Source organism: Mirounga angustirostris, unplaced genomic scaffold (genome assembly GCF_029215605.1).
Source record: "Mirounga angustirostris isolate CCGP_5_RB_7025 unplaced genomic scaffold, mMirAng1.0.hap1 SCAF_10, whole genome shotgun sequence".
Classification (NCBI taxonomy): Eukaryota; Metazoa; Chordata; class Mammalia; order Carnivora; family Phocidae; genus Mirounga; species Mirounga angustirostris.
This window is the reverse complement of record NW_026991718.1, coordinates 90592257-90605420: the sequence shown is the minus strand read 5'-3', so window position 1 is coordinate 90605420 and position 13164 is coordinate 90592257. Positions and strand designations below refer to the sequence as shown.

The 13164-nt window shown below is 45.3% G+C and overlaps 1 long non-coding RNA gene across 1 annotated transcript; it reads left to right on the top strand.

The window, feature by feature from the left end:
• The first annotated feature begins 7217 nt into the window (after positions 1–7217).
• Positions 7218–11964, top strand: LOC129046134 (uncharacterized). The gene is made up of 3 exons (XR_008506916.2): positions 7218–7398; positions 7706–8112; positions 8472–11964. It is a non-coding gene; the product is annotated as an uncharacterized LOC129046134 (long non-coding RNA).
• Positions 11965–13164: the final 1200 nt, after the last annotated feature.

Genomic DNA, 13164 nt, shown 5'->3' with positions numbered 1-13164 from the left:
CTTGTGTCAAAAAGGCAGAAGTGACTTCGGTGTGTGCTAGCGATTCATCTTGGAGCCCCCCAGACAGATGATAATTTTCAATGGTGACTTCTTTGCAGGAGTTCGGTGGTCACTTTGCAAAACCAGCTGGTTCCATAGAATTCAATGAAACAAATGTATTTCCATTCGACTCAACGTTTCAAGCTAGAGGTGGTAAGGGTGCGGAAGGGCAGTAATTTGCTTTACTAGGAAACTGTGTCATTCAAGAGATCAATATAGGGTCATAAAGGATGTGGGTGACCTGCTCCGCCTGAGGTTTACGGTTGATTTCTTCTCCCTGTAATGTAGCAAACTGATTCGTAAAGGCACAGAGCAGAGGTTGACATCTCAGCTCCATGGAACGCCCTGCCCTGCCTGGGAAGGCTGAGTCAGCCGCAGTCGAGGCTGGCTTCACCAGGTCCTTGCACCTGCCTGGGACTTGCTGTGAAAATGTGCCTGCAGGACAGCTCATCCCTGCTCTACCAATACCATTCTCACCTCCTGCCACCGCCATGCTCCTCACAGTGGCGTGTGTCACCTCTGCCTCCCCACCTTTCTCACTTCTCTCTTTTCTGCCTCTTTGATGTCCTGAAGCTGCTCTCACAAAGGTCGGACCTCTGTGGTGTCTGCCCATGTCAGTCCTCAGTTACTCGACCTTCTGACTTTCCTTCCGGTGTCCTTCCTTCTGGTCAGAATCCTCTGGTCAAGGACACCAGGTAGTCCACATCCTCTAAGATTCTTCCCCTGGTGGCCATCCTCCTGGGTCCCTGTCCCTCCATGTTTCACTCTCCCCTGCCTGACCTCAGCCACCCAAACACCCATTACTGACTTAGCTACCTACTTCTCACCTGGACTGCTCTGGGTCACCAAGACCAAAGTCATGTTCACTTTCTGCCCATCCCCATGAAGCACACATTTATCCAGGACATGCAGGGGCATCTTTACCTCCTACCTCCCCCGACCTCTTATAGATGTCATCGAGCCCAGACTGGCCTTCTCCCTGCCCAGTCACTTCCTGTGCTGCATCTCCACCACCACTCTGGGGACCTCTGCACTGGGCTCCTGGGGGGATGCTATCTCCACTCCTGCCTCTCACGCTCATGCTGGAAGGGGAAATCACTTTAAAGTATAAATTTGGTCCTTTCTTCCCCCGCCACACACATCCGCCACAATAAAACCCTGCTGAGGCTTCCCACTGCTCTTGGGAGAAAAACCAAAATCCTAACATGGTCTGGTTAGGTCTGGTACTTTTCTCCCTTCTATTCCCATCTCTGTGCTCTCCAGACGCAACCCTATGGGGGGCTACAGGGTCCTCCCACAGGGCATCTGCAAGCTATGTACACTGGCCTGCTTACACACACACACACACACTTACATGCATGCACACCTACACATACACCCCTATACACACACACGTACATGCACCCCTATATACACATACCCACACGCCTATACACACTTACACATATTCACATACATATACTCCTATACAGGTGTTTACAAACTCATCTACACACATATCTATACACACACAAATATGCACTCCTATACACACTTATACACACACAAACATGTATTCCTATACACATACCTATACACACAAATACTCCTCTACACATACACATATACACACGTATGCACACACTCTTATGCACACAGCCACACACATTCCTACTCACAATACACACATGCCTATAGACACACACTCCTATACACACACATATACACATACACATACTCTGATACACACACATGTAGACATGCCTATACACACGTAAACGAGTTAACTAGTTAACCTTTTAACTTCTTTAGGTGTTGGTGGAGCTGTGCCCATCTTCTCAGAGTAGATCCAAACTCCCTGTTATTTGCTCTCAGAGCAAGTCTCCCCACATTGCACCTCTTCTTCCTGGAACTTCATACATTTGTAACTTCACATAGGCATGTGGGACACAGTGTCTCCCTCCAGTAACTGCAAACCCATCAGAGCTGGAAACTTGTCTTTCTTGCCATCCCTGGTCCCTGGTGCCTGCTACAAGGAGTATGTGGTCAGTAACTATTTGTTGAATGAACTGAGGAATCCCCAGGATGAGTATGGAGGGAAGGAAGATCAAGCAGGGGAAGGCCTGTTCAGCTGGGAAATCCAATGGACATTTGGGATGCACATTGCCAATTTGTCTGAGGTATTTACAGTTCAGAAAGAGGAATGTTCAAATTTAAAAACAACGGAGGAGGGTTTGCTGGGCTGGCCTCTGGCCCCTTCTGCTTATAGTTCCTCCATTCATGAAAGGGAATGAAAAACAATCCATGCCTGCCTTACACTGGCCTTCACCATTGCTCAGCAGACCCCTTCTGTTTGTGTCAAAACCGTTTCTCCATCTCCACCATCCTGAGGGCATGGGCATTTGAATCCCGGAGGACACACCAAGGATCCCATTGTGCTTTCCTTCTTTTGTTAACAACAGGGTCCTTAAAGTTCTCAAGTAGGGTTGCCATTGAGATATTATTTTCAAGGTCCACCACTCAAGTGTTCCTTCTTGACTTTCCTTCTCTTTGTGTGTCTTTTTGCAAAACATTAAAGCCCACTGTCTGAAATACACTGCAAAATGCTTTTAAAGGAATAACAGCAACACAAAGGTGATGATTAGAACAAGCACAGAAATGGGAACAGCAAGAAGAAAGCAATCGGGTCACACTCAGTTTTCATCATCCTTTAAAGCATCCCCATTTGAAGCAAAGTCTCTCTGATGTGCAGTGTTCAGCTTGAATATTCTTACCTTCAAAAGCAGGAAGGGCAGGGCAGAGACGAAGTGCATCCCTAAGGCTGCCAGTGAATCTGCACCAGGAGGAAGACCAGGGATTGGAACCCACCAAGCACCACTTCTCCTGGCTCCTGTGGTGACACTGGACATGAGGCTCATTGTCAGTCACATATGAGAATCACCGTGGGAGTGTGACAAACTGCAGTGCCAAGCCCCAGGCTGGGCCAAGTAAATCAGACTCACTGTGGGTGAGGCCTGGGCTGGGTGTCCCCTCTCCCTCCCCCTCTCTCTCTCTCTTTCACACACACACATACACACACACACACACACACACACACTCCCCCAGACCCACCCACACAGCATTGAGAAACACAAGGCTGGAAGAGTCCAAGTATTCAACATACACTCACTGAACAGAGCTGTGGTCTCACCTTCAGAGAAGAGCATAACTATAGCTCCAGTGGAAACTTTTTTACTACCAGCTAACATTTGCCTGGATATGTGTGTGCACTGTCATGCACAGAGCCCTTAGGCTGAGCCACAGGACATCTGAGCAGAGCACAGATCTATGATAACTGAGAGTTCAAAGGACTTTCTTACACTTTATCTCATTAATCCTCTTACTCACCGGCAAGGGAGGGAGGCCCTCCCAAGATCACATGTTAAGATGAGTAATGGCAATCCTCTCTGAGCTGGAATGCTACACCCAAGACCAACTTGGAGGAGTGATGGAGGGGCCAGGAGTAATGATGGAGGAGCCAGGAGCCAGAAACAATGGACAATCCAAGACTGATGAAGTAGCTAAAAGTGATGATACAGCCAGGTGTGATGTTGCACCCAAGAGTGACTGGTCCCAAGAATGATGGGACCAGAAGTGATGGTGGGACCAGGAGTGATGATGGCATCAGGTATGATGATGCACCCAGGAATGATGATGCACTGGGGAGTGATAATGGGACCAAGAGTGATGTTGGGACCAGGAGTGATGGTGGAGCCAAGAGTGATGGAAGAACTAAGAATGACAGAGGATCCAGGAATGATGATGGGAGCAAGAGTGATAGTGAGACCAGAGATGATGATGGGACCAGGAGTGATAATGGGATCCAGGACGATGATGGGACCAGGAGTGATGGTGCACCCAGAAATGAAGGAAGAGCTGGAAGTGATGGTAAGGCCAGGAAGGTGACAGTGAGACCAGGACTGATGATGGGTCTAGGAGTAATGGTGGGACCAGGATAAATGACGCATCCAGGAATGACAGATGAGCCAGGAGTAATGGTGGGACCAAGAGTGATAATGTACCCAAGAACAATGGAAGAACTAGGAGTGATGATGGGGCTAGGATTGATGGTAGAATCAGGAGTTTACCATTGATGGTGAGACCGGGATTGATGGTGGGACCAGGAGTGATGGGGAATGAGGTGATGATGTACCCAGGAATGACAGAGGAGCCAGGATTGGTGACAGAACTAGGATTGATGGTGGAACCAGGAGGGATGATGCACCCAGGAATCACAGAGGAGCCAAGAGTGATGATGGGACTAGGATTGATGGTGGAACCAGGAGGGATGATGGGACCAGGGGTCATGATGGGACCAGGGGTGACAGAGAAGCCAGGATTGATGATGGGAGTAGGAGTACGGTAGGAAAAGGGGGGACAATGGGACTAGGAGTGAGAATGGGACCAGAAGAGATGAGGGGACCAAGAATGAGGATGTGACCAGAAGGGCTGAGGGGTCTGGAGGAGTCTGGTGGGAGCAGGAAAGGTGCTAAGACCAGGAGTGATGGTGGGACAAGTTTAATGATGGCACCACGAGTGATGATGGATTCAGGAGTTACAGAGAAGGCAAAATTCTAATATAGACCTGAGGTTGGCAAAAGGGTGGCACTCAGGTGAACATCCGTCAGGGGTGGTTTATTATCCATTTCAACCTGATGATCCACAGGTCTATGGAGACTATCAGGAAAGGGCACCCACAGCCAGAGCCCTTCTACCTGTCTGAGTCTAACCTCTCTGAGACTCTGCTGTATTAATTCCATGTTCACACAATAACCTGTACACAGATGTCTATAGCAGATTTATTCATAATAGTCCCAAACCAGTAGGAACTCAAATGTCCTTAAATAAACTGTGGTCCATCATTACCATGAATACAACTCCGTAATATCAAGGTAAGAACTATTGGCTCGGGTGCCTGGGTGGCTCAGTTGGTTAAGCGACTGCCTTCGGCTCAGGTCGTGATCCTGGAGTCCCAGGATTAAGTCCCGCATCGGGCTCCCTGTTCGGCAGGGAGTCTACTTCTCCCTCTGACCCTCCCCCCTCTCATGCTCTCTCTATCTCATTCTCTCTCAAATGAGTAAATAAAATCTTTAAAAAAAAAAAAAAAAAAGAACTATTGGCTCACATGTCAACCTCCAGAAAATAATGCCAAAGGAGAAAAGCCAGTCCCCAAAGTCACATGCTGTACGGTTCCATGTATATAATAATTCTGAAATGATGAAATTTTAGCAATAAGAGATAAAATTTTGGTTGCCAGGGTTGAGGTGGAGTGGGAGGCAAGTTGATGTGGTTATAAAAGGACAAGAAGGTGTCCTTGTGGTGATGGAAATGCTCTGTGTCTTGACTGCGTCGCTGTCAGTATCCCAGTTGTGATATTGTATTATAGTTCTCCAAGATGTTACCGTTGGGAAGACTGAGTAAAAGGAACATGGGATCTCTCTGTGCTATTTCTTACAAACCGTATGTCAATACACAAGGATCTCAAAATAAAAAGTTTAAAAAAAAAAAAAAAAGGAGAGGGTCTTGGGCACATGTTTCTTCACACATGCATAAAACCTGGGTGGAAGTTGCCCCATCACCTGTTAGCTGCAGGGAAGCCACATCCACTCACGCAGGCCCGCCAACATCCACCACTGTCTCTGAACCAAGACCAGAGTTAGTCTCCTGGTGCCCCAAAGCTTTGTGGTAGACCAAAGCTACAGGCCCTGGGAAGGAAGGGGACCACCCCATGCATGGGAAGTGCAGGAAGCCATCAAAAGTGTGTTCGAGGGCCACTGAAGGACCAGTGAGAAATGTCACCTCCATTATTCGATGAGGATGCCCCAGCTGTCAGCAAAACAGCCCCACCTGTGCTGCCATGATCTCCATAAGGTTCTGTTAAAATGTTAACACAATACAGACAAATAACTCAGCTATCATGATAATATCAGGGGTCACCAATGGTTCTTATAAAGGGCCAGATAATGAAAATTTTTAGCTTTGCAGGCCATGCGGACTCTGTTACAACTGCTTAGTTCTGTCTTTGTAGCTCGAAAGCAGTTATAATATGTAAGCAAATGGGCGTGGCTGTGTTCTGATAAAACTTTATTTATAAAAACAGGCAGTGGGCAGGATTTGGTCCACAGGCCATGGTTTGCTGACCTCCACCATACCGACCTCTTACATCTATATGACATTTTTGCAATTCACATAGCATATCCACCAGCAGTGGAGCGCGGGTAACTCTTAACGAGCTCAGGAATGGACCTCTCTTACAGGAGAGGAAATCTGGGACAGTAGACGGCCAGACAAGGGTCAGAGGGCCAGGAAAGGGAAATTGAAAGCCAGCTTGGACATCCCACACTGTCAGGAATCCTTAGACTATAGTGGGGAAAAGCTAGGAATGGGGTGTGGTTTTTTTATCCATCACCAAACAATGGTAAAGGAATAACTGTCTCATTTTCTCCATTATGCCAGCTCATGAGATTTTTCTCCATCATGCCAGCTCATGAGATTTTTCTCCATCATGCCAGCTCATGAGATTTTTCTCATCGTACCAGAGGGTATATTCATTCATGTAGATTCCATTCCAGGCTGACACTGGGATTGTGGATCAGGAAAGGAAGGCACCACTGGGGCAAGAAACCCAGGACTTCCTCCAGGTCTGGCCCTCACTGGCTCTGGGAGCTCCAAGCACTCATGTTTCCCTTGGGATTGCTGGAAAATGGGGGGCAGATTGAAAGTACCTTCCCTGAGTCACAGGATCCTTCATGTCATGAAAAGTGAGCTTTCATCTCTACACAGCATGATTCTTTGTCTATATCAGGAGATTCCATGAAGTTGATCATACACAAAATCCTGCCCTGCTGCAAATTCTACTTGTTGATTTCCTACCTGATTTTCTCCCAAACTCATGCCTATATCTGGGTAGAAGGCCCTTGGAGAAACAAAGTGTAGAACTTACAATCCATCTTGGGTATTAAGTTCCTTATCTGAAGCAGACAAAAACCTTGGGAAATGACTCAAATGCCAGGAAGGAAGTTTAAAAAAAAGAGCTCATTTAAAGCAAGAACAAAAAATAATGAAAGGCGAGCTAAAATAACAAGGAAAGCCTATGACATCAGCACCGTTTTTCCTATCCACAGTGCCAACCCCACTCAGACAAGTACTGGGTGAATTTTGCAGTGGGGGGTAGGGGATGGAATGGGTGAGATGCTTCCTGGGAGGGTAGAATGGGTACCTTCCTTCATACACTATCACCTTTTCTTGAAGCATAATTTACCTGTAGGAAAGAATACATATCATAACTCAGGAGCCTGTTGGGTTTTCAGCAGCTGGACTCACTCACCAAACCCACTTCAGGTAAAGAAAAAGAACATCCCTATGCCCTGGGATCCCCAGCACCCCTTCAAACACTATCATCCTCAAGGGTGATCTCTCTTGACCCTGATAGCGTATCAGTGTGGGCAGTTTCATCTATGGAATCACGTCGAACTGTGCTCCTTTGTCTCTGGCTTCTTTGCCCAGCGTTTTTGGTGAGATTTTGGTGAGATTCCCCCACACTGCATGTGGTTCTAGATGGCCTGTCTTCATTTCCTTGCTAAGTGTCCCCCTGGGTGAATAACGCCAGGATTTTTTTTTCTAAAGATTTTATTTATTTATTTGACAGAAAGAGCGAGAGCAGGAACACAAGCAGGGGGAGTGGAGAAGGAGAAGCAGTCTTCCTGATGAGCAGGGAGCCCAATGTGGGGCTCAATCCCAGGACCCTGGGATCATGACCTGAGCCGAAGGCAGACGCTTAATGACTGAGCCACCCAGGCGCCCCTACGCCACGATTTTTAAATCTATTCTGCTATTGACGAGATGTGGGTGGTTTCTGGATTTTGTTGTACATGACTTAACAGAGGTGAAAGCCCCACCACTCTGAATCCTCTGTCTGAATTATCTGAAAGGCATCACCATAGAGGCATGCTGCTCGGTACTCATCTTTCTCACTGGGCCTTCCTTAGCAAGTTACCAACTCCCTGATGCTCTGAGCTCCAGGGGCCTTTCCTCCCAGCAGAAGGCAGAGGACAGGTAAGTGGCACACCTTTTGGCTCCTTCCTCATTTTGCATGGGACCAGCCCTGCATCTACTTATGTCTGGGTCATGATGTCTTTAAAATTCCCCAGAGGCCCTCCTCCTACCCCTGACTTCAATATAACTAGAGTCTGGGAGAAGATAGGAAGGAGGCGTGTCAAGAAAAGTCTTGGAGACCTTAGATCTAAACTAGGTTTTAAAGGATAATGTGGTTTTGACCAGGGAAAAGGCTGTGCTTAGACACCTGTCTTCTCCAGGATGAGAAACAGTATCTACAGATTTGGAAGAAAGGCCCCATCTTTGGAGTAAAAATGGGGGTGGAAGCAGAGAGACTAACTTACATTCTTTCCACTCAGGTGCCTGACCAGGGCATTGCACACTCCAGGTTGCAGGGGAAGAACCGACGAGGTCCTGGGCAGACACCGGACCTCAGTCCTGAGAGTGGAGCTCAGCCTCCCGCTCAGGACGCAGCTAGCTGGCTGCCCTGTGTGTCCACCGTGAGTCCTTCACCTGCTAGGGGGCTGCTCCTGCCATTTTCTCTCCTTCCTGGAAGCTGCTCACCTACCCTGGGACCCAAGAAGTCTGCCTTCTCACCAGCAGGAAGGCTAATGCCCATGGCAGGATTTCCAGAAGCCTCCCCCAAGGCCAGATCTGTGGGGAGTAACCAGGGACTCGGTTTCCTGTGAACTTGCTCTGACGCGGCTCAGAGGACAGAGAGCTGGAGGGGCCTTCCAGAGGCGCCTGCCAGCATGGCTCCGGTTTGATGCGAGGGCCTCCTTTGGCCTCACCAGCTCACACTGGGCTCCTTCGGGGGCCACCTTCCTCTGACGGTGTGGGTCCTGTTGGCAGCGTGGGGCAACTGCTGGTGGCCACTGTGTTTCCCACAGACTTTCTGAAAAATTACTGAGTTTTAAAAATTGGATGTGAACATATGTATGTGATTTGAAATTCTAGCCCTATTTACAAGAATACAATGAAATTAGTTGCCTTCCTCTTCCAGAGCTCAGGCTTCCTCCCAGAGGCTCCCAGTAGGGAGAGTTCCCAGTACATCCTTCCACAGTTTTCTCTTCAAATAGAAACATAGCCATATATGTGCAGTCCTGTCGTGCGCACACTTTGTCACTTAGAAATATGCCTTGGAGATTGTCCCTTATCAGCTCCTACAGCTCTGGCACTTTTATTCAAGTCTGTGTTCAATAATTTAGTCATAGCTCATGCCATTAACCAGACCCTGCAAACTGATTTCTTTGGAGGGGTGGGCGTAGATGGAGGGAGTTTATTCTCCTATTAAGATTTTGGTAAGGTTTTTTTGGGTTTTTTTTACTGAAATGTAATACATATCTCTAAAGTTAACCCTTTGTGAGATGTGTGTGTGTGTGTGTACATGTCTGCATTTTTTTTCTCAGTTTGCCATTTGCCTTTTGACTTCATTTATGGTGTTATTTTTATTTCCAGAGAACTCTATTTTTTAATCTAATTAAATTTTTTACCTATGTCCTTTATGGCTTCTGAATCTGTATTTTGTGTGGACAGAGCCTTTCCCATCCCACACCTATAAGAGAATGATTACCTGTTCCAGTCGTTCACAGTTTAACTTTATACCTAACTTTTTGTTGTTGTTGCTACATCCGGAGTATATTTTGCTACATGGAAAGTTACGAGATTTCATTTAATGTTATTCCAGATTTCATTAATTTCATTTACTGACCAAATCTTCCTGCTGTATTTATTTGAAATTCCATTTTATCATAAATGAAACTCTGATATTATTCAGGTATCCTCTGCACTCAGTTGTCTTCCTTGGCTCCTGTGTCTATTCATACGTCATAGCACCACATCGCTTATGCTTCTGTAGTCTGTGACGCTTACATCTGAGTTTTATGTGCCTAAATCTCCACTTGATCCTTTTATTTCCCTCACTCTTCCTTTTTTCTAGGATCTCCTTATAGATAAAAACCAGCTTATCTAGTTGAAACTGAACTATCTTTCTATTTTTGTCTAGACAACCATACACATATAGATCAATTGGAGAAGAGTTTCAAGTTGATCATGTGAGGATTTTCAATCCCAGAAGACAGATTATCTTTCCATGTAGTCATAGCCTTAATTTTTTTTTTCTCTTTGGTGTTTTAAGTTTTTGTCAAGAGAAGTGATTTTTATTCTTCGGTGTTTTTTAAATCTTTTTTTTTTATTGCTAACATAAATGGAATATTTTTTTTCCATTTTATTGTCTGACTGGTTTCAGTTTTTAAAAAGTCACTGATTTTTGCAAATTAAATTTGTAGCTAGGCACTTGACTGAACTGCCCATTATTTAAAATAATTTTTCAGTTCTCTTTGTTCTTTCATGCATAATACATTCTGTCTGCAAACCTAATAATTCACCCTCTCTATTTTTGAAGTCAGTACTTCTCCTATGTTAATTGCACTAAATAGCACCTCAAGATACATTCTATGATGTGACATTAGTTGACATATTTGAGGCTTGTATGGGAATGTTACTAGCATTTCACCACGAAGCATGCATTTTTATCACCAACAGTTTTATCATGTTGTGGAAGCAAATATCTAATCTTATTCAGTTGATTTTTAAAATCAGAAATTTGTTGAATTTCATTGAATGCCTTGCTGACCTCTATGGAAAGGATTGTATGTCTTTTCTCTTTTGACTTGGTAAGAGATGCAGGTGGAGCCCCCACTCCTGACCCCCCACTTGAGATCTGCATTCAAGCTGGGTGCACCCATCTGCTAGCTGCTGGGAGTGCAGGCTGCTACGGGCTCACAGTTGCCATCTCTCCGAGAATTGCCCTGAGACCACAGGGCCCTTTTCCCACAGATCCCCTGGAGGTGGACACAGCCCATAGTCACACTGGGCTGGAACTGGTTACAGATAATCAGAACCCTGGCCTCCAGCTGGAGCAGGCGGAGGGGTGCAAATCACCCTCCAGAGCCCCCTGCAGATCAGACCAAAGCTGAACTCCAGAGGAAACTCCTATTCACTCTGGGTCTCCCCACCTGCTCCTGCCCCTTAAAGCTTTCTCCCAACAGCTCCCCTGATAAAGCACCTGCGTAAGAATCCCCACCTCAGGCTCTGCTGAGTCTGACATAAAGTCGTATGCATGGCAATTGACTTCCTAACTTGGCCCACACTCGCATTTCACGGAGGAACCCTACATGGTGGAGTTTCTTGTTTCTTTAATGTATTCCTGGACTATATTTGCTAGTCTTTCACTTACGTTTCCATTAATAATCATAAAAAGATTAGTTTATTGTTTTATTTTTGTGTTTTCTCAGGACTTAGCATCATATGTGCTAAATAAAAATAATTATGAGGCTCTCTCTTTTTATCAACCTAGAACATTTAAAATGACATTGGAATTATCCATTACTTCAATTTGAGGGTTTCATCACATTTCATAAAAATTATCTGGACCTTGGTGGGGGGTACAGACTATCAGTAACATTCTCAACTGTTCCATGGTAATTTGTCTATTTAAATATTCTATTTCTTCTGAAGTCACAAGTATTTTTTCCTAGATAGGGAAAAATGCAGATACTGAATGTTTCCAGGGTAACATCCATTCTATTTTGCTTACATGGTTTTAAATAAAATATACTTTCAAAATTACTTTATTTTCATCTGCTTTTTGTGTTAGTTCTTCATCTCATTTTTACTTTTGTGCTTTGTGCTTCCCTTTTATTTCCTTGTTATAAAAATAGTTTTGTTGGGCGCCTGGGTGGCTCAGTCAGTTAAGCGGCTGCCTTCGGCTCAGGTCATGATCCCAGGGTCCTGGGATCGAGTCCCGCATCGGGCTCCCTGCTCTGCGGGGAGCCTGCTTCTCCCTCTCCCTCTGCCTACTTGTGTTCTCTCTCTATCTCTCTGTCAAATAAATAAATAAAATCTTTAAAAAAAATAGTTTTGTTGGGGGTTTTTTTTGTATGTAAAAACTGCAGATAATTTTTTTTAATTTTTATTGTTATGTTAATCACCATACATTACATCATTAGTTTTTGATGTAGTGTTCCATGATTCATTGTTTGCGTATAACACCCAGTGCTCCATGCAGAACATGCCCTCTTTAATACCCATCACCAGGCTAACCCATCCTCCCATCCCCCTCCCCTCTAGAACCCTCAGTTTGTTTTTCAGAGTCCATCATCTCTCATGGTTCCTCTCCACCTCTGATTTCCCCCCCTTCATTCTATTAATAATTTGGTGGCTTCCCCTTCATAATCTGTTTAGGTATCTACTCATACAGACATGTGCAGTCAGCATAAGTTGGATAATACCCATGTTATTTTAATTGTAGCCATCATTTTTTATTTTTTAAAAAAAAGTAGTGTTTTTATTTGCTTACCGCTTCCCTTTGGCATACACACACACACACACACACACACAGAGTGTTTCACTGAATTTGATAGCTGGTGATTTAGTCTCCAACCTTGTGCTTTGGAGTTCTTTGTACTTTAGTTTCTTCGAAGATGGAGTTTCCTGATATTCATTTTTCTTATTGTTTTTCATTGGCTTTAAAGAGGGGAGCTGGACACAGTTGCCATTATTCTAGTATCTTTAAAAGAAAGACCATTGTATTAGCTCCCTAGGGCTACTGTAACAAATAAACACCCACTTAGTTGCTCAAGATAACACAGATATGTTATCTTACAGTGTTGGAGTTCAGAAGTCTGAAACAGGACTCATGCGGTTAAAATCCAGGTGACAGCAGGACTGTGTCTCCTAGAGACTCCTGGGACAACCATCTCCTTGCCTTTCCCAGTTTCTAGAGGCTGCCTGTATTCGTTGGTTCATGACCCCTTCTGTCTTCCCAGCCAACACTGGAGGTTTGAGTGTTTCCCATGCTGCCTCATTCTGACAGCCTCCTACCTCCTTCCCTCACTTCCTACCTCCTTCCCTCACTTACAAGGACCTTTTTGATCACATTGGGCCTTCTGAATAATCCAAAATATCTCCCCATCTCAAGATCAGCTGACCAGCAACCTTAAATCCATCTGCAATCTTCATCTCCCCTTGCCATGTAGCATAAGATACTCA